Raw genomic sequence first — 18,899 nt, 5'->3', positions numbered from 1 at the left:
TTTACTCCAGGACCTGACTGTATGCCTTTATGTACTGAGCTCATAGATTGAAGGCAGGAGGACATGTGTGCTTTCAAGGGAGTAAGAAGAGTCTTCTGTTCAAAAAGTGATAGCACTGGTGATTTTTTTTTCCTTCCTGAGAGGCTTCTGAAATTCACTGCTGTATTTAAATTTCAGAAGGATTATTAGTTTAATGGCAAGGAATGCTCAAGGATGAAAAGGATTATCAAATATATGAAATTACTCATATTAAAGGACAGCAAAGAAGACTGAGGAAAAAGAAAAAAGAGGCGATATATGCTACTGGTCTTAAAACCAGGGAGGATGACCTGGCAAAGGTAAGCAGAGAAGGATTTAATTTTTCTTTCTAAGGCTAGGATTGTGAAGGAGCAGGTGAGGCTACCAGACGGCAGGCAGAAAGTAAATAATTGCAGGGGAGGGTAAGCCAGGCTTGGAGATGCTTCTGTCTGTTCCCTGAGTGAAAAGGGAATCGAAAGTCTGAGTGCAGTTGCTAAAGAAGGGTAATAACATTTGAGAAGCACTGGGACATCCATATGGAGCCATCCAGACAAGACCTATAGAAGAGCAGTACCTCTCTGCAGTGGCAGTGGAGGGTGGAGGAAGATCTGGAGCATTTCCAGTGGTGCTGGATTTGGGCCCAAAGCTCTGTACTTCAATCAGTGTGCTCTAGTTTCTCTGGGTTTAGTGGAAAATACAGGTGTCAATTCTTCTGCCTTTGCATTCTTTCCCATGGTTTGGGTGGGAAGTCACTGTTCTTAAGGTTTATTGAGGTATCCATGAAGCCATTATTTAATATTGGTAAGAAAAATAGGAAACAACAGGTGGGTACAGGGAATTTGGCAGCATGCAAAATCAGCACGACAGGGAGATGATTTTCTCTCTGTTTATAGGACTGGTGAGATTGATATCAGAACACATTTGAAAAGATACAGAAAAATTGTCAAGAATGCGGTGAAGAGCCAGCAAAAAACATTAGAGAGTTTAGAGAAATGCCTTTTAGTGAGAGATTTAAGCAGCTCATTCTGTCTAGCATATCAAAGATGTATTTTAGTGCAACCTGAAAGTCAAAACTGAATGATTCAGAATGGTAAAGTGAAATAGCAGCAGCTTTGTTAGGAGGCCTAACCCTCTGTCATGATGTGACTGCATCTTAACACAATTACAATGATTTATTTGAAGTCTGAGACAAAGTTATATGGCCCTTTCCTAAATTTGAGGAGGTATACATATATATTTATATATATGTGATGCTTACGGAATTATAAACATGTAGCATTAGGCTTAAAGGATTCATTATTATTTTATGAAATGCTCAATTTAGTGAGTTGTTGGGGTTGTTTAACCCTAGCTAACAACTAAGCACCACACAGCTGCTTACTTCCTTCCCTATGTCCCCAGTGGAATGTGGAGGAGAATAAGAAAAAGGTAAAACTCATGGATTGAGATAGGAACAGTCTAATCTTTGACATAAAGTAAAATATAATTAATAATAAAAACAACAGCACTAATAATAAAAATAACAAATAACAATAATAATACAAACAATAATAATAATAATAATAATAATAATAATAATAATAATAATAATAATAATAATAATAATAATGAAGAAGAAGAAAAATAGGGAGAGAGTGAGAGGAATAAAACCCAAAAGAAATAAGTGATGCGCAAGATAATTCCTCACCACTTGCTGTCCAATGCCCAGATCAGCCCCAAGAAGTGACCAGCCCCTCCTGGCCAACTTCTCCCAGTCTATATACTGAGCATTAGTTCTGTGATATGGAATTCCCATTGTCCAGCTCTACTGGCCATGCTGATTTCATGTGTACCTGGTTATGGGCAGAGCATTGGACACTGAAAAGTCCTTGACTGAGTGAGCACTGCTGAGCAGCAGATAAAATATCAATGTGTAATCAACATTATTCTCAGACTAGATCCAAAATACAGCACTGTACCAGGAACTGAGAGGAAATTAACTCTATCCCAGCCAAATCGAGAATAAGGGGATTTAACATAAATTCAAATGCAATTTCTGTTTCTTCACAGAGAGAGAAATAGAAAACAAAATCACATCTTTGTTAAGGGACGTAGTAAATTATTTTTCCTACAATCTTGTAGACAGATAAGGTATAGAATTTGGTTTCCAAGACCACAGGAGCTGCCAGAGCTTTCTTCTCTCACCTGTATCTCTCCTCATGAAATTCACAAGGATAACAATTGTAAAATTTCTTGAAAGCTCTATCAGTGTTATTTAAAGGAATTCAAGACATTGAAAAGCTTTAATGTAACAGTAAGGAAAACATGGGTAATTGTCTTTCTCCATTGCTCTCTGAGCCTCCACAGCACCCCTGCAGTAGTTTGGTGCCTCTCTGGCTCCTCATCATCATCTGCTCATTGTTCATTAATCAGCTGCATCTCCACAGGTGGGGACCAGCAGCAAAAGTAGTATCCTGGTAAGAACGGCTCTTACAAGATGTGAATCCTGCTCTCCTCACTGTGAGTCAGCCTGATGGCACAGGCATCCTCCAGCAATTTCACCACCACAAATCCACATTGCAGCTTTTCTCGTTTTTGTAGAAAATGAAATGAAAACTAAGTTCACTGACCCTGTTCAAATGGCCTGATGCAAACCAGGCTCTGGCCTGGAGAAGCAGTACAGCCATGACTGCACACAGCCTTTCCCAATCCATGAGCTCCTACCACATGATAGAGCTTTGTTCCACATTAAACACCATCTGCCCAGCTTATTGAAACAAGCTCATGCCTTCTTGCACCTGGAAATGTAAATATATTTGCTTATTTGGAAGAGTGTTGTATTTAAATGCAAGCTTCAAATAGCAGACACATAATGTAGCTGGTATATAAATAAGAAGGTGGTTTGGACACAAATATAGCAGGACTATTACAGGTGCTCATTAGTTACTAATATAAGCAGTTATTTGAACATTAGCTTACTGTTATTCATAGCAAAATTCATGATGCATTTAATAAGTAAGTAATAGCTCCCATAATAAACTCAGGAGTATAAAATTCCCTGTTCTGTACACTGTCAAAGATGGACAACGACATTAGTGATATTAAGATCTGAAATTTTCCAAGAGTCATCCATATTTGTTTAAAAAAACCAAAAGGCATTAGGATATTTTGATTGATTTTAAATAGATTTTCCACTCATATTAAAAACTGTTGAAATCAAATAGAAAAGAAAATCAAAAGAATGGAAAAAAGTGTTAAAATTCTAAAGAAATTTTAAATATGTCCTCCCAAAGAGCAAAAGTAATTAACTCCATATTAAATGTGCCTTAAAGAATTATATATTCATAAACTGAAAATTCAGAAAGGACTATCCCATCAAGCTGGCAAACCAATCAACTATGACAGAAATGCATATTTAAATCCCCCCTTACCCAAAACCATATGTGCTGCTCAACCAGTGAAACTGGGCAAGGGGAGATAACTGTAAACATTTCTGATTGCAGCCAACCACAAAGCCTACTTCCATCTTTCCAGTGTCATGATGTCTTCCTGCTCCATACTTTCTTATGTCTGATTGTGTCAACATTTACAAAAAAGAGCAAGGAAATGAGGTTGTTTGACAAAGCAGCAAGAAAAAAATACTTTCTCATCTGATGTTCTTTCCAGGACAAGAGTAGGGTCAGTTTTGCTGGTTAGTCTCTGTGTGTTTCATATCATTGTGAATTAACTAGGGTTAAACTCACCAGTTAGACGCTTCCAGAGATACAGCTGTGGGAGCACTAAATTAAACATGGATCATTAAGGCCATGCAAGATGCTGAAATAAGCCCAGGTCAAACTGGAGGCTCTCCAGGGGAGACAAATCTTTTTAGAGGTAATTTGGACATACATAAACACATGGTATGCTCAACCATAGCCATTGCCCAAGCCACCGATTTTATGGGCATTAGGAAACATCAGCAAAATTAATTTGTAACTAATTTTAAAAAACTCTCCTATGTGATTGTATTTAATTTATGTTCAGTGTTTTCAATTAGATTCCAAATTATTCAAGTATGGCAGCTAAAAAGAAAACAAGTTTGTTTGGGTTAAGCTGACAAATAATGAAATTTAATTCTGATTTAAGATTCCTAATATTCATAGATTAGTTAATTCAAAACATTCCTTGAATAACCTCTTTTAAATTACAGAGTTGAAATAGTTTTCTTTAGTTTTCTAAGACTGCTCTTAGGTCACTCACCTCCATTAATTTCTATTGGTTTTTGTTTTACTTTACCTACTCTTTTTTAAGACTCTTGCTCATCTATAAATCATCTTGGTTACACAAAATCCACTGAAACCACACCAAACTGAAGGGCAACATTCACTGATGGCAGCTGAGAAAAGAACACCCATAGGGGCTCACACAGAGTCAAGCCTCCTAGAAGATCTGGGCAGGGAGGATCACCAAAGAGGCCAGAAAAGCTTTATTGTGCAGGAAAGTGAATTCAGGGAAAACATGAGGCTGGAGGTCAACGGTGACTTCGGAATAGTTCACTATCTTCTGAAATAAATGGTTCTATTAAAAGATCAAACAAGCCAGCACTAAAAAAATACCCAAAGAAAAAAATTTTCCCCAGCATACATACACAAGGTAAACCCTTGCAAAATGAAAATTTGGTTATTGTTTGTTCTCAGGGTTTTTGGTTGTTTTTTGAGGTTTTTTGATAGGGTGGTTTTGGGTTTTTGTTTTTGGGGGGGTTTCTGTGGAGGCGTTTTTTTTTTTTTTTTTAGGTTTTTTTTGGCTTTGGTTTTGGTCCTGGTTTTGGTTTTGTTTGCTTCTTTGTTTTTTATTTAGCTTTTAATTCTTTTTCCTTAAATAAAAATTCAGTTCTCGTTGTGAATTCCAAATTTGCACTAATTCTCCTGCATTCCTCCCTTGCAGCTTTTTCAAGACATATCAAAGGACACCATATATGTGACACAGGGGAAATGATTCTTGAACAGCCTTTGTAGGAACACGTTTGGGCCCCACCTTTTGTTACTTTAAACTTTCTGCTCTACAAATCCTGAGGACAAGATTACTTGGGACTCCACAGTTATTCCTATTCCACTGCTAAAATGAAATGTTTCAATATTCTTGCAATGAAACATTCGGACATTATCAAATTGCAAAGAGAAGATTGAAATGTTTCATTTGTACTTACTCCCATAAAAAATGTCACTGAAATCAGCATATTTTCACAATAAGTTTTGATTTGGGCAAAGCTGCATATACTGTTTATTTTTGCCTTGGAAAATGGTTTCATTAAAAACAAATGACCAGATTTAATTACAACTCACTGAGTTTTTGCTCCAAAAGTCAAAGCTATTAAAACAGCACTTAGTCTGTATGTACAGGGAAACAGATTCTGTCTTACAAGTGGCTATGAAAAACATCTAACTCCCCTTCAGAAGGGTTGGTATTTGATGTCCCTGGGACTCCAACCCAAATTTGTGTTTTGCATTTAAGTAGCTTCCACATTTGTAAGAAGAAATTCAAGAATTTAATAAACAATTCAAAGGCAAAAGGTGAAGGGCGCATCCCAACCCTTTGAAGAAAATTACCATTGACTTTTGAGATTAGTTCTGGAAATGGAAAGCAGGAACTACAAAGCTGTGTCTGCACACCACTGGAGCCTGAGCGGAGATCTGAGACAGGCCCAATTGAGTCATCTTCCAAGCCAGAGTCAATATGGCCACGCCAGAGCAGCCCTCTGTCCAAAGTGATTAGACTGCTGAAAAGCTGGATTTTGTGACTTTGTCCATGCTATTAAATTAAATGTGCCTTAGCCCATAGCATGACACTGAGGCCAGCTGGCATGCAACAGCCCATATCTGTATTGAATCCTCTATCACCACGCAGTGGGTGGGTGCATCCAGACTGCCCCTTGGGAGGACCCCTGGCAAAAAACTAACACCTAAAAAAAGTTCAGACACAGTTTGTGGGAGTATCTGCCTGTCTGAGATGAAAATGCACCAGCAATTTATCTTAGCAATTAATCCATAAAGATGCATTGCCCAATACTACTTAATTTAGTAATAGAAATATGGTAAATTAATCTGCCTGTGGGACTGACTTGTACCTTTTAGTGAGTGAATATCCCATCCTTTCCAGGGTTGTGAGAGAGAAAAGATCTCACTGTTGCAGCCTGAGAGACACCTGTCTAGTGCCCCTCTGAGCCCTCACCTTGTTACAAGGGTCCAACACCAGCCGTTGTTCACAACCATCCTGCCGCAGCTTCAGGGGCAAATGCTGACACACATCTCTCACTCTCCCTGGGCTGTGAGGAGTTTATATCATTTTCAAAATAGGTTTTTACTACATCACAGGCCAGTTAATTTGTGTTTGGACCTTCAGAGCACTTCCTTTTCCTGGCAAGGTATGATGGTTTTCTTGGTTGACAAGGACCACAAGTCAAAGTCATAGAATCTTTAAGGTCAGAAAAGTCCTCTAAGAGCATGGATTCCACCCATTAACTGCCATATTCACCACTAAACCATGTCCCACCACAAATATATATTTTTTCAATGTTAGTATGAATGGTAGTTTCACCACCTTCCTGGACTGCCTGTTCCATTAAGAAATTTTTCCCAATATCCAATTTACACCTCTTCTAGAATGACTTGATGCCTTTTCCTCTTCTTTGTTACCTGGGTAAAAAGACCAACCTTGTCCTCTTCCCCTCCCCTCCTTCCCCAGCTCATTTCAGGAAACTGCAGAGAGATATGATGAACCCAAATCTGGAATAGGACTTCAAGGGAAAATAGGATCCATTTACCCTCCCTCCATGGTGCTGCCTGTTGATGTCAGGGCAAAACCAACTTAAAACTCCTAAGTTTTGGTGCAACCCCTGTCTGTGAGGCAGAGACAGGGAGGATGTCAGGCTTAACTGGTCTCTGATGCTCTCATGCTCTCTTCCCTTCCCTGTATCCTTCCCAGCATGGCAGGTGCAGCCACAAAGAGCAAACACCAGTCACCTCACACACTCCAGGGATGCACACTTGTAAATCAGTAATATTGTGTCACCAAGCAGAGCTTTGAATAAGGCCCTAATTGTAGCATTTCTGTGGAAGAACCACTAAAGGAGTAGCTGGGATGTCAAATAAAGAGAGGGTGATGAACATCAGGAAGTGCTTCTGGAGAGGTGGGTTGAGGAGAATGGCTGGGTGGGTGAAAGGGAAAGAGCTGGGAAAGCAGCTGATAAAAGGAAACTTTATATGACACTAAGGAAAATTCAGTGAGAAATTAAAGCCCACACAAGAACAAAGATGAGTAAAGAGGTCCAGACACTCAGTACGCTTCAGTTGGGTGTCTGGAGTCTTTGGCAGAAGATGTGATTAATCAGCTCCCACACACACCTTTTTTTAAATATGCATGCTCATTTCAACTAATGTGAAATTTTCAGGAAAAGCAAGAGCACAGCACATCCATGCAGCCCTGAACAGCCTGGCATGGGCACACTGATGCCATGACAGGAATGCCAGCCATGTATGATACAACCACCATACCACCTTCTGCCCAAGGGGTAGGCAAGAGGGAGCATCTACCTCTTCTTCCCTTCCTTCCACTGCTTCCCTTGGGAGAGATCTGGTTCTCTCTTGTCTGGGTGGAGTGATTAATGTCTTGCACATATCTGAGGAAATAGAATAAAAAAATATATATTCATCTCCTGTGGGACAGCTAAGATACAAGGTTTGGTGGATAGATCAGCATGCCTGGAGATCCAGAAGGCCTTTGAATAACTATCCAGGGGGTACTGAGAGCCTGTCACATGCTGCAAAGTTGTCCTCCACTATCCACAACTGGCTTTTACCAAAAAAAAAAAATAAAAAATAAAAAAACCGAAAAAAACCACCAAACCACATAAAGTGTTTCAGAGCTCATAACCAGAGGGAAGAAACTGTCACACAAAAACCTGATATGAAAAACATGTGGGATTTGATGTAGTAACAACTGCATGAATCTTCACCAATCTCATACATCAGCTTCAGCAGGTGAGAACTGGCACATCCATGATGACATACAGCTCAAAAAGCTAGTAACATCAGAAATATAAGTGTTAAAGTTTTCCTTTTTAAGAATATTTGACCAAAATTGATATGAGCACTGAACCCTCTCCTCCCTGTCACATCACTCAAAGTGTCACGATCCCTTGGAAAAAGCCAGCTTCTCTATCTGTGTCCCTCACAATCCAGACACAGGACCACTAATTTAAATAAAACAAACAACCTTCTTCTACTTAATAAGTAAATACAGTTAAATGCTCGGGCACTTTTATGCTGCCTTATTCATGTTTGTATAAATAATGTAATAAAATTCACTATCAAAAATAACTGAAGCTTCTCCAGCGTTTTCATCTGCTTGAATCTCATGCTGCAAAATTTAGGGATCTTTGACTCAGAATTTATGTCTGACTTGCCACTGAGTACCATCACCTCTGCTGGTGAGAACAGCCTGAGTTATCATTCTGGCTATGAACTGGACTAGATGACCTCATAGATCTTTTCCATCCTTGCTTCCTGAAACTCTATTAAGGCTGCTGTCAAAACTCCACCTCAGTGTACACTGCCAGGAGGGGAGGGGACATTTTAGTTTGCAGTCAGAGCAAAAAACTGGAATATGTAAAATTAAACTTCTATTTTTTTTTCTCCTATCCCAGCTGATAGCGGTATGGATATAGTTCAGCAAGAGAGAAAGTAATATTCCTCAAAATGCACAAAATAACTTTGTGAGTTAGACCCATTTTCCAAAGAAATAAGATATAGAGAAAAGTCAGAGGTTTTTAACTTTCTATTGCCAACCTGGTTTGCACCAAGAGACTGGTAGTTGGATTATTATGTGGGACAAAAGGTTTCCTTCAATAATAAAAAGAGATAAACTAGAAGAGATAACTAATTTAAGCATCGGTGTTGTAAACTCAATATATTCACTGTGTTCAAATTGTGTTGAGTGTGGCCAAGAGTTTGAAAGCTATGGACATGAGTAAGCCCACCCTAATTACTGCCTCTGAGGATGTCGAATTAAGTCAATACTGTCTTTTTATAAATCTGAGAGGATTAAATATCCTAAATGCATACCTACAGTAAGACCAATATAGGGTAATATCATCAGTAAAATATAGTATAATATAGGCAGTTATTTTTTCATGGAATCTCACAGTCATGGAATGGCTTGGGTTAGAAGGGACCTAAGAAAACGTCCAGTTCCAAGCACCCTGCCAAGGGCAGGGACACCTTCTGCCAGAAAATAAAAGGGAGGGAGGGAGGGAGGAATGGAAGGAAGGGAAGGAGAGGAGAGGAGAGGAGAGGAGAGGAGAGGAGAGGAGAGGAGAGGAGAGGAGAGGAGAGGAGAGGAGAGGAGAGGAGAGGAGAGGAGAGGAGAGGAGAGGAGAGGAGAGGAGAGGAGAGGAGAGGAGAGGAGAGGAGAGGAGAGGAGAGGAGAGGAGAGGAGAGGAGAGGAGAGGAGAGGAGAGGAGAGGAGAGGAGAGGAGAGGAGAGGAGAGGAGAGGAGAGGAGAGGAGAGGAGAGGAGAGGAGAGGAGAGGAGAGGAGAGGAGAGGAGAGGAGAGGAGAGGAGAGGAGAGGAGAGGAGAGGAGAGGAGAGGAGAGGAGAGGAGAGGAGAGGAGAGGAGAGGAGAGGAGAGGAGAGGAGAGGAGAGGAGAGGAGAGGAGAGGAGAGGAGAGGAGAGGAGAGGAGAGGAGAGGAGAGGAGAGGAGAGGAGAGGAGAGGAGAGGAGAGGAGAGGAGAGGAGAGGAGAGGAGAGGAGAGGAGAGGAGAGGAGAGGAGAGGAGAGGAGAGGAGAGGAGAGGAGAGGAGAGGAGAGGAGAGGAGAGGAGAGGAGAGGAGAGGAGAGGAGAGGAGAGGAGAGGAGAGGAGAGGAGAGGAGAGGAGAGGAGAGGAGAGGAGAGGAGAGGAGAGGAGAGGAGAGGAGAGGAGAGGAGAGGAGAGGAGAGGAGAGGAGAGGAGAGGAGAGGAGAGGAGAGGAGAGGAGAGGAGAGGAGAGGAGAGGAGAGGAGAGGAGAGGAGAGGAGAGGAGAGGAGAGGAGAGGAGAGGAGAGGAGAGGAGAGGAGAGGAGAGGAGAGGAGAGGAGAGGAGAGGAGAGGAGAGGAGAGGAGAGGAGAGGAGAGGAGAGGAGAGGAGAGGAGAGGAGAGGAGAGGAGAGGAGAGGAGAGGAGAGGAGAGGAGAGGAGAGGAGAGGAGAGGAGAGGAGAGGAGAGGAGAGGAGAGGAGAGGAGAGGAGAGGAGAGGGGAAGGAAACTATGCTACTTTTAAAAAATTGGGCAGGCATTCCCTTGTGGCTTATGGACATCTGATTATTTATATCTAGAAACCTCCAATAAGGCAGCAGACAATGTACGCTCATATTTCTGAAGATTTTACCCATCTAGGGTGTACAAGACTTAAATATTGCTGTGTATTATTTTTAGTTGTCTTGAGAAATGTACAGGGAAAAATACCAAAATATAGGCCAATGTGTTGCAAAAATAAACACTAAAAAAATAACTAAATTAAACTGAAAAATAAAATGTATATTATTACCATTTTGAACAGGGAAAGACTGACCCATTGGATACTGTTGAGAATGCTCCCCCATGCAAAGGTATTCCTATACATATATATCAGCATTTGTAAGATCCAGCACAACATTGGGGTCGTTTAGTTTAAAATATACTGTGCACTCAGCAGGATACATCTGCTTTATATTAGTCTTGTGGAAATACTATAAAGGGCTTTGGAGGGCTTTTCAGTTTTTTCTGTTTTTACTTGGTGGATAATTGGGATAAAACCGAACTTGTGTAAAAAAAGACAGCATCTTATAGTAGAAATACCATAGTATCCTAAGATACCAAAAAGGAAACGGAAGTCTGAAAATTAATTGGCTAGTTTTAAGGAAATATTTACTAAAGTATCTCATGATATTTCAATATTCTCTTTATCATTTTATTGCAGTATGATATTTTTGTATCTATTCTAGCAACATGAAAATTTATATTTTGATACTTAATACAACCACAGCTCAGGTTCCAGATCAACTGATCGCCTTTTGGGACTGAGTCAAGTCAGTTCACCTTGTACTGTCATTAAAACACGTTCAAAGCTAGGAACTGGTTTAAACTGATCTGATTTGTGGCATTTTTCCTGCAATTTGTCATTCTCCTTGCACAGATGCAAATGACAAAGGAAGGGAGAATCAGGCCCTCTGTACTGACAAAGGGCTCTTATCTTCACAATGTTTTGCTAGCTGATCATACTGTTTCCTTGTCCTTTCATTTAAGGGTCATCAAGATAAAAGTGTTTGTTTGAATTCTTTTCTTCTCTTTCTTGCTCCCAAGCCCTGTTATGAATAATGTTCCTGCTAAGGTCATACTGTTGTTCCCTTAATATGTTTCTGCATACCTTTATGGGCTGCTCTGCTTTCATAATTTTACTTAATAAAGAAATAATGAAAGGTCTTCAAATAGAAAAAACAAGTAGTATGATAGGGAGCTTAAATACCATTCTCTCTTAACTTGCCCTTCACAATCTTTCAAACCAACATAATTTCGGGGGAATGTCCCCTCCCTCTATACCCTGTCCTCAGGTCCCCAGCCCCAGCTCTGCTTTGAGACAGGGCAGAAAGGATTTATCTAAACAGGGTCGTGCAGTCTCAGTGTCAGCATCTCATACAATCTGACATCAGGAGCTGCTACAGTCATCTGTTTACTTTCTTTTTCAACTTAAATAAAACAAGAGGGGGGAAAATGTTTGAATGAGATAGCTCCTGCTTATGTGAGCGATTCACGGGGAATAAAAATAAAAATCTATTTATCTTCAACCACTTGCAATGAATTATGAATACAGAGGTGTTGCCAATTTGCATAGAGCACATACACACAGCTCATTCTTGCTTAAGCTTTCCTTTTGCTTGAGCTTTTTGTTTTTTCTTATTATTATGAACTCATCACAGAAGGCAATTTCAGTATTTGAACTATTTAGAGAGGACACTGATTATGTAATTATGGAGAAAACTGGTTTTTATCAATTGATTTGGCAAATTCAGGCTCAGACACTCTACAGTTCCCTGGTCTCCCATCTTGATTACTGTGATATCCTGCTCAACTTACTTTGATTTATATTTCCATGTTATCAGCCATTCAAAGCATAAGCAGCAAAGCACAGAAATGAGCAACCATTAGTTTACCAGCAACATTTCGGTTTCTGGTCCTTGCTTATTTTATTCCTTGTCCATCACAACTTTTCCAAGGACTCAGTTTCTTTAAAACTGCTTCTGTTTGTACCCAGGACAACACTGATGCTGAGGAAAAGCTGGTTTCAATGGAATGAAGCGCAAATTGTAATTCTCCTTCTGAGGGTAGAAATTTCAAGAGTGTCTCAAGTTAAGAAGGTTGGCAAAAAGGTCTTACTGAGGTTCCAAGGCTTCTTTGTAGAAAAATTGAAGGTTGCATCTTTGCATTTTTAGAGAGGAATAGTCTGGGAGTGACATCTCTGTTTGATCACCCCTGGCTCACTGGATTCATGACCTGAACTTAGCTGGATGCTGTTGCCTTTGCAGTGATGGCATACACATGTAACACAAGGATACATAAGAGAGAAGAGTTTAAAAATAAACCCCCAAAGCAACAACAACAAAACTGCCAAAACCACAGTATATGAAAAAACAAGGGGAAGCAGAAAAAATACAGATGGAGAGTGGCTTGGAAGGTGGAGAGGAGCAACAAAAGGCAGCAATGGTGGGAGCTGTCACCTGCATGAGGCCAAGAAAAGAGATGAGGATGTGAAAAGAGCCAGCAAGATGCCAATCTATAAGCAGAAGAATTAGGTGCAAAAGCCATAAAAAGGTACCCTTTGATCTACAATGAGAGTCATCCACATCAGAAAATTGGAAGCAGAAAAGGACTAAGTAGATGAAAAGAGCAAGACAGATTGAAAGAATTATGAGCAGAAAAATCACTTTTTGGTTTAGCTCAGGGGAGGAGGTCACTAATGGCTTTGGCCAGGTGGCTTTCAGTAGAGGGGAGGAGTTGTGAACTAGCACAGAGGTGTACAAAACGGAAAGCAGGAGGAGCAGAAGGCAAAATGAGGCAGGTTTTGGAATTTTGGAGAACAGGGAGGGAGGGACAGGAAGCTGGTGGAGGGTGGGTTTAAGAGGGAAATGGAAGGTGCAGGGCATCAGGGCAGCACTGAGTGATGCTGGTTCAGAGCCATACTGAGACATTGCTACTTTGGAACAGCTTTCTGTTCCTTTGTTTCTTTTCACATCCCCAAGACTCACTCGCACCAGGAAAAAAAAAATTACCAAAAACCAAAAAAGTCAAGCAAACAGAAAGAAAAAGAGAAATTATGACTGGCAAAACAGGAAAATTAATGGCATCAAGCACAGCAAAGCACTGTCACGGCCCAGAGCTCCATCCTGTAATAAGTGGTGGCCCAGATGTCAAAAGGGTTAGGGCATTCCCTGCTGATATAGACAGGCTCCTGAGAGGGAGCCCTCATCTACAGCATGCCGAAATGGGAGAGGGGGAGAAGGAAATGAGGTGGAAGATAACTAAGAAGTAAATTGATTTACATTTAAATGTTATGTTTTTATTACTATTTTTTTCCCACTCCATGTGAAATCTCATCCTTTAAATTAGACAAACCAGGATAAACTATTTTGTATAGTGTGAAAAAAATGATTGACATTCTGAGGTAATACTTTTTAAATTCCTCCAATTAAACAAAGCAAATTTAATTTTAAGTTTAATTAAAATGAAATTTAATTATAAAGAAGATTAAATTTTAATTAAATTTCTCCAAAATCCTTATCCTTGCCTTTACTGCTAATATTTCTCTCGGAACCAAATCCCTTTTTAATATTCTTAAATTCTATTCTAGTAAACTTCTCCTTTATATTAAAATTATATCTGCCTGGATGTTCTTGCTACCAGGGAAAAAAAAAATCATTGCCCCTTTTAAAATACTTGAAGAGTACACCTGAGACACAGAGTAACTCAAGAGCAACCAGTGGAACATTTGGATATGCTCTGAGTGTGACACCACTAAATTAACCCTCCTCCTACTGAACAGTCTGCAGGCAGGGAAGCATATGTGTGTCACCAGACAGTCCTTTCCTGCATGCAGCTCTCTGCTGCTCAGCACACCCATATGTTGGTACTGCTCAGCATTTTTTGTGCTCTGCTTGTGTATCCAGTTTTCTTCTCTTCTGATGAGAGTTTTTTGGGTGGGTTTTATGCTTGTTTGTTTTCTTTGTTATGTTACATTTGGGGTTTTTTCAGATAATGTTTTGGTTTGGAGGGAATCTTAATTATCATCCAGTCCTAATCCCCCCTGCTATGGGCCAGGACACCTTCCACGATCCCAGGTTGCTCCAAGCCCATCCAACATGACCTTGCACACTTCCAGGGATGGGGCAGCCACAGCTTTTCTGGGAAACCTGTGCCAGCGCTTCACCACCTTCACAGACAAGAATTTCTTCCTAATATCACATCTCTTCCTGCCCTCTTTCAGTTCCACTGTGTCCTGTCACTGAGGACCCATGCCAGAACTCTCTCTCCAGGCGTCTGTGGCCTCCTTTGACACTGGAAGAGGCTCTAAGGTCTCCCTAGAGTCTTCTCTGCTGCAGGCTGAACAGCTGCAGCTCTCTCATCTGCTCTCTCTTCCATTTGCTCTAGTCTGCTGGAGAGGTTTGCCTCAGTCTCAGCACCCATGATGGACGGAGTCGATACTGTCTTTTGCTTACCACACATTCCTGTGATATCAACTCCAGTCTCCATAGCAGACAAAACTGTCTGGTGCCATAATGTTTCTGTAAAGGCTTGCAAAGCTCTGCTTGCAGGAGGCAGCTAAAGCACCAGTGCACCCACTTAACCACTAGACTGTCCCCCTGAATCTCTTAGGATGCATCTCCTGTGCACAACCTCACAGTGACTGGACACCACCCAGCAGGTGCAGACTAGAGGCATAGCAGGACAATGCTGTGTCCCAAGCTTTGTTCTCTCACTTTCAATTTTGTTCTTTTTCCAGCAAAAGTAACTATGTCCCATTGCAACAACGAGGTGAAAGGTGAGCGGGATGTGTTGGGAAGTGGACAGGCAGGATGGCTCTTAGTGTGAGTTTCCTGAGCATGCCTGTTAATCATCCCCTGATACCTAAGTGAAGCAAGCTGTCACAGCCTCTGTCCGCCCCCATGACCCTGCAGCCCAGCAGTCTGGTGGCTCCAGCACAGGGTCACAGCGTAACATAGCTGCTGTGGAACTGTGTCAGCCTGTAGTTTGTGCTGGGGCCAAGGGGTGGGAGGATGAAGATGCCAGCCAGTACTGGCCCTTGAGCCACGTTCAGGGTTTCCGTCCCCAGGACCTTCCACACTCATTATGAGTATGTGACCCATCATCCCTGAGAACAACCCATGTTTATTTTAGTGTGTTGCCATGGTGACCTCTGGTCTTGCCAGTGGATACTGACTTGCAAAGCATCATTATTTGTGTAGTTACTCTTAAACATAAAAACTCACCTGCTGGACTCATATGCTATCTGCGGGCCCCAGTATCCCTTCTATAACAGGAGTCAGGACCAGGCACTTCAGAAATTCCATAACAGGCCATTTAGAAAATCCTGATTACAGAAGAGGCTTTGTCTACACACCTGTCAACTAGAAAAGACACACACCCACTTAAAAAATACTGCAAATACCTATGTCCATGAAACAAAATTTTTCTCTTTTTTTTCCTAATTTTTCTGTTGTTGTTGCTTTTTGGACAACAACCTCCATGAGATGCCAAGTGGTGCTGCAGAATATTCATCAAACTTTTGAAGAGCCAGTCACAAAAATATTTGGCAGGATTCACAGGGCTCCATTTACTTCTCAGGGGAATCAAAATAAAATGCAACTTCTCTGCTGAAATTAAAGTGATTATACATTGGAAGATCATCCAAATAAGATGCAACATCCCTAGTGATATTAAAGAGGAGCTCTCAGGAGATGCTGTGTGTACAAGGCCACTCCCAAATGCCTCACTTGCGTCCTATCACAGTCCCACATACCACACTCTACATCTTTAGAAATACTCTAACAATGACCTGGCTACTTTGGTGACTTCTCTTCTAGTAGTCAATATTTCTGAGGTCAGTCAGGTTTTTCCTGAACAGCAGTCTTGGGGTCTTAGGGGGTTATTTTTTAAATTAAATAATCTTTCTATGTTCCCTTACCCTAAAGTTATCTATTTTATCTGTGAGGGCATTGTGCTCACCTTTTGATCTTCATGCTCTCCATGTCTCTCTCCCACACACTGCAAAAGTCAGCAGGAGCTGATCTTTCTCTTCACCAGCTGTCCAACCTGGCTGGGGTTTCTGAACAGAGGAATTATTGCCTTGTGGGGCTTTTCTTTTTGTCTTCCCTACATATCTTAAAAATAAACATGGACTAAATTACAAAAATTCATACACTATCAGTCTGTGCTGCAGGCAGATACACAGTTCCAGTGATTAGAAAGGACATGGAGCAGGGATTGATTAAAATATGTTGGGCCAATGGCATCATGCATCTTATCCCTTTCACAGATTAGTCCTAGAACTATTCTAGGACAGGCTTGACAACATGGTGATAGTCTTTTATTTATAGTGATTAAATTGTTAACATGGTGAAAATTTATATTCTTGTTTCTGTGTGCCACTGTTCACTTCCAAAATCTCTCTTTTGGGCAGGAGAAATTTTTATTACTAGCTAAATTTAGAGTAGGATCAACACAGATGAGGTCTAATAGGCCTAAGATACGAATGGGAATGGAAACAGGCAAAGAAAAGAACATTACCACATTTTTTAATTGAGAAACTGAGGTATAGAAAAATCAGCTGTGGGTACCAAACTACCTGAAAATGCTCTCTCCAGTTAATTGAAAGAGCTCCACAAAATTCACCTAAAAAATATGCTGCAAAACAGTGAATTCAACCTTGAATTTTAGAGTCTTAGACTGCTACCTCAAGAAAAAATAATCTAATTTTTTAAAATGCAAAACAAAATTAAGAGAAAAGACAGAACATTTTTACTGCCAATGGAAATACTTGTACAAATACAACATCATATAGATGATGAAATATGACACTGTCTAGAAATGTTGGATAAAATCATGACACTATGATTCAAAAATGCAGCAGAAGAAGATAGCAGATGCTTATGCTTATCACCCCATTGGATGTTCTTTCTGAGAACATGCTCTGGGCCACATTTTTACCCAGTGGGTTTTGTGACACTGAGCTGGAAACTCTTCACATGTTGGTGCTGTGTCTTGGTAAGCTGTGTCTCATGATGGCTTGCTGTTTAAGAAGGTAAGACTTTGAAACAAATCACAAAAACAGACATGAAACTGGAAAAAAAAAAAAGCTCAAGACCATGGTACTGTCTCCATTTAGTCAATCTGGACTTTTTCAGGTGATATATCCTATCTGTTGGTCAGAATTTGTCTGCAGAGGAGAAGGGATACAGGCAGTGCTGGACTGCATGAAGTCAGTGGTCAATCTAATTCAGTATGTCACCTGGCAGGGGCCAAGGAGGCATCAGAAGAAGGTTCAAGACATTCCTCTCATGAGAGAACTTCCCTGCTTTCCCACAGAAGGTTAAGGTCTTCTCAATCCCGGATGTATAAGGATTTATTTCCTTTCTCTTGCTCCTGTTGAAATAAAACTGTTCTTTACTGTTTAGAGTATTCTGCAGACTATCTGGTGAGTAAGGAGCTTTCATCACATAGACACAAAAATAGAGAGAGTTTTATGGGTTGTGTTTCATTCCCGATGGGTGCCCACCAGCCATGACTACTGCCCTTTGGGCCACACAATCAACCTCCTCGCTCGTGAAGATAAATGTCATATCAGCCCTGCAGTAAGCCATCATCTATTCTTGAGAAACAAAGAGAGTATATAGCATGACCTTCCTTGAAATATTGGATCTATTTACACGGGTTTGCGTGGACCACATTACTTATGAGTCACCAAGGGGAAACTGAGCTCCTTGTAGATAAAGCGATCAGTGCAAACCACTGTAAATAAATCTGAAATTTCTATGAAGGTCGCACTGTGTCTGATTTATACTTCAGCACCTGATGAAATAATGTTGACCAGGTAAGTGGTTTTCAATTATTTTTTTTTATTCACATAAGAAAAGGAAAAAAAGGAAAAAAAACCTAAAAAACCTATTTTTTTTGTAGGATAAGGGACTGCTGTATTTTAAAGTCTATCTGGTTAGAGAGAAGACACATGCCTGGGAAGTAAGTTATTGTCTGGCATAGGGCTAAATGTTCCTGGACCTGATTCTGCCACTCTTACTAACCAGAATGACTTGAATGGGCATACAGGTCAGAGAAACCCAGCAGTAGCCACAGATGATCCTTAGAAAGTTTGAAGCTCCATTTTCCTGATTAATCTATATCTTTGTTTTCATTATTAACCCCACTATAGGTCAAGCCTGAGTGAAACCTTCGTATCACTAAAGCAGGAGCTAGCATAAGCACAGGCTTTTAGTCTTGCAAGGTAAGAAATTCTCCAGTGGCCATATTATTGGAGTAGAAGTCAGGAACGTTGCTTCTATTATTAATCTGCTTTGTGACCAGTTTCACTTTCCCTTCCAGTTTTCATCTGACCTATCTGTTAAAGCAGGTGAGCCTTTGGTATCAGAGGAGTCTAATTGATGCAATTAGGAGCAATAATATGAGGACTCCATTTTTGGTTCAGGGATATTGATAGATTTTCTATTTGCTGTCCATAATGTCACTGGAAAGTAAAGATGGTATCTAGTAAGTGAACTTGATCTCCTCGTATGTCCTTCTGAGCCCCAAAATGCACATTTTAGGGTTCTAAAGAGGGTGCAATAAAAATTATTTTAGAGCACCTAA

This window comes from Taeniopygia guttata, chromosome Z (assembly GCF_048771995.1).
Source record: "Taeniopygia guttata chromosome Z, bTaeGut7.mat, whole genome shotgun sequence".
NCBI lineage: Eukaryota > Metazoa > Chordata > Aves > Passeriformes > Estrildidae > Taeniopygia > Taeniopygia guttata.
This window is presented reverse-complemented; position numbering follows the sequence as displayed.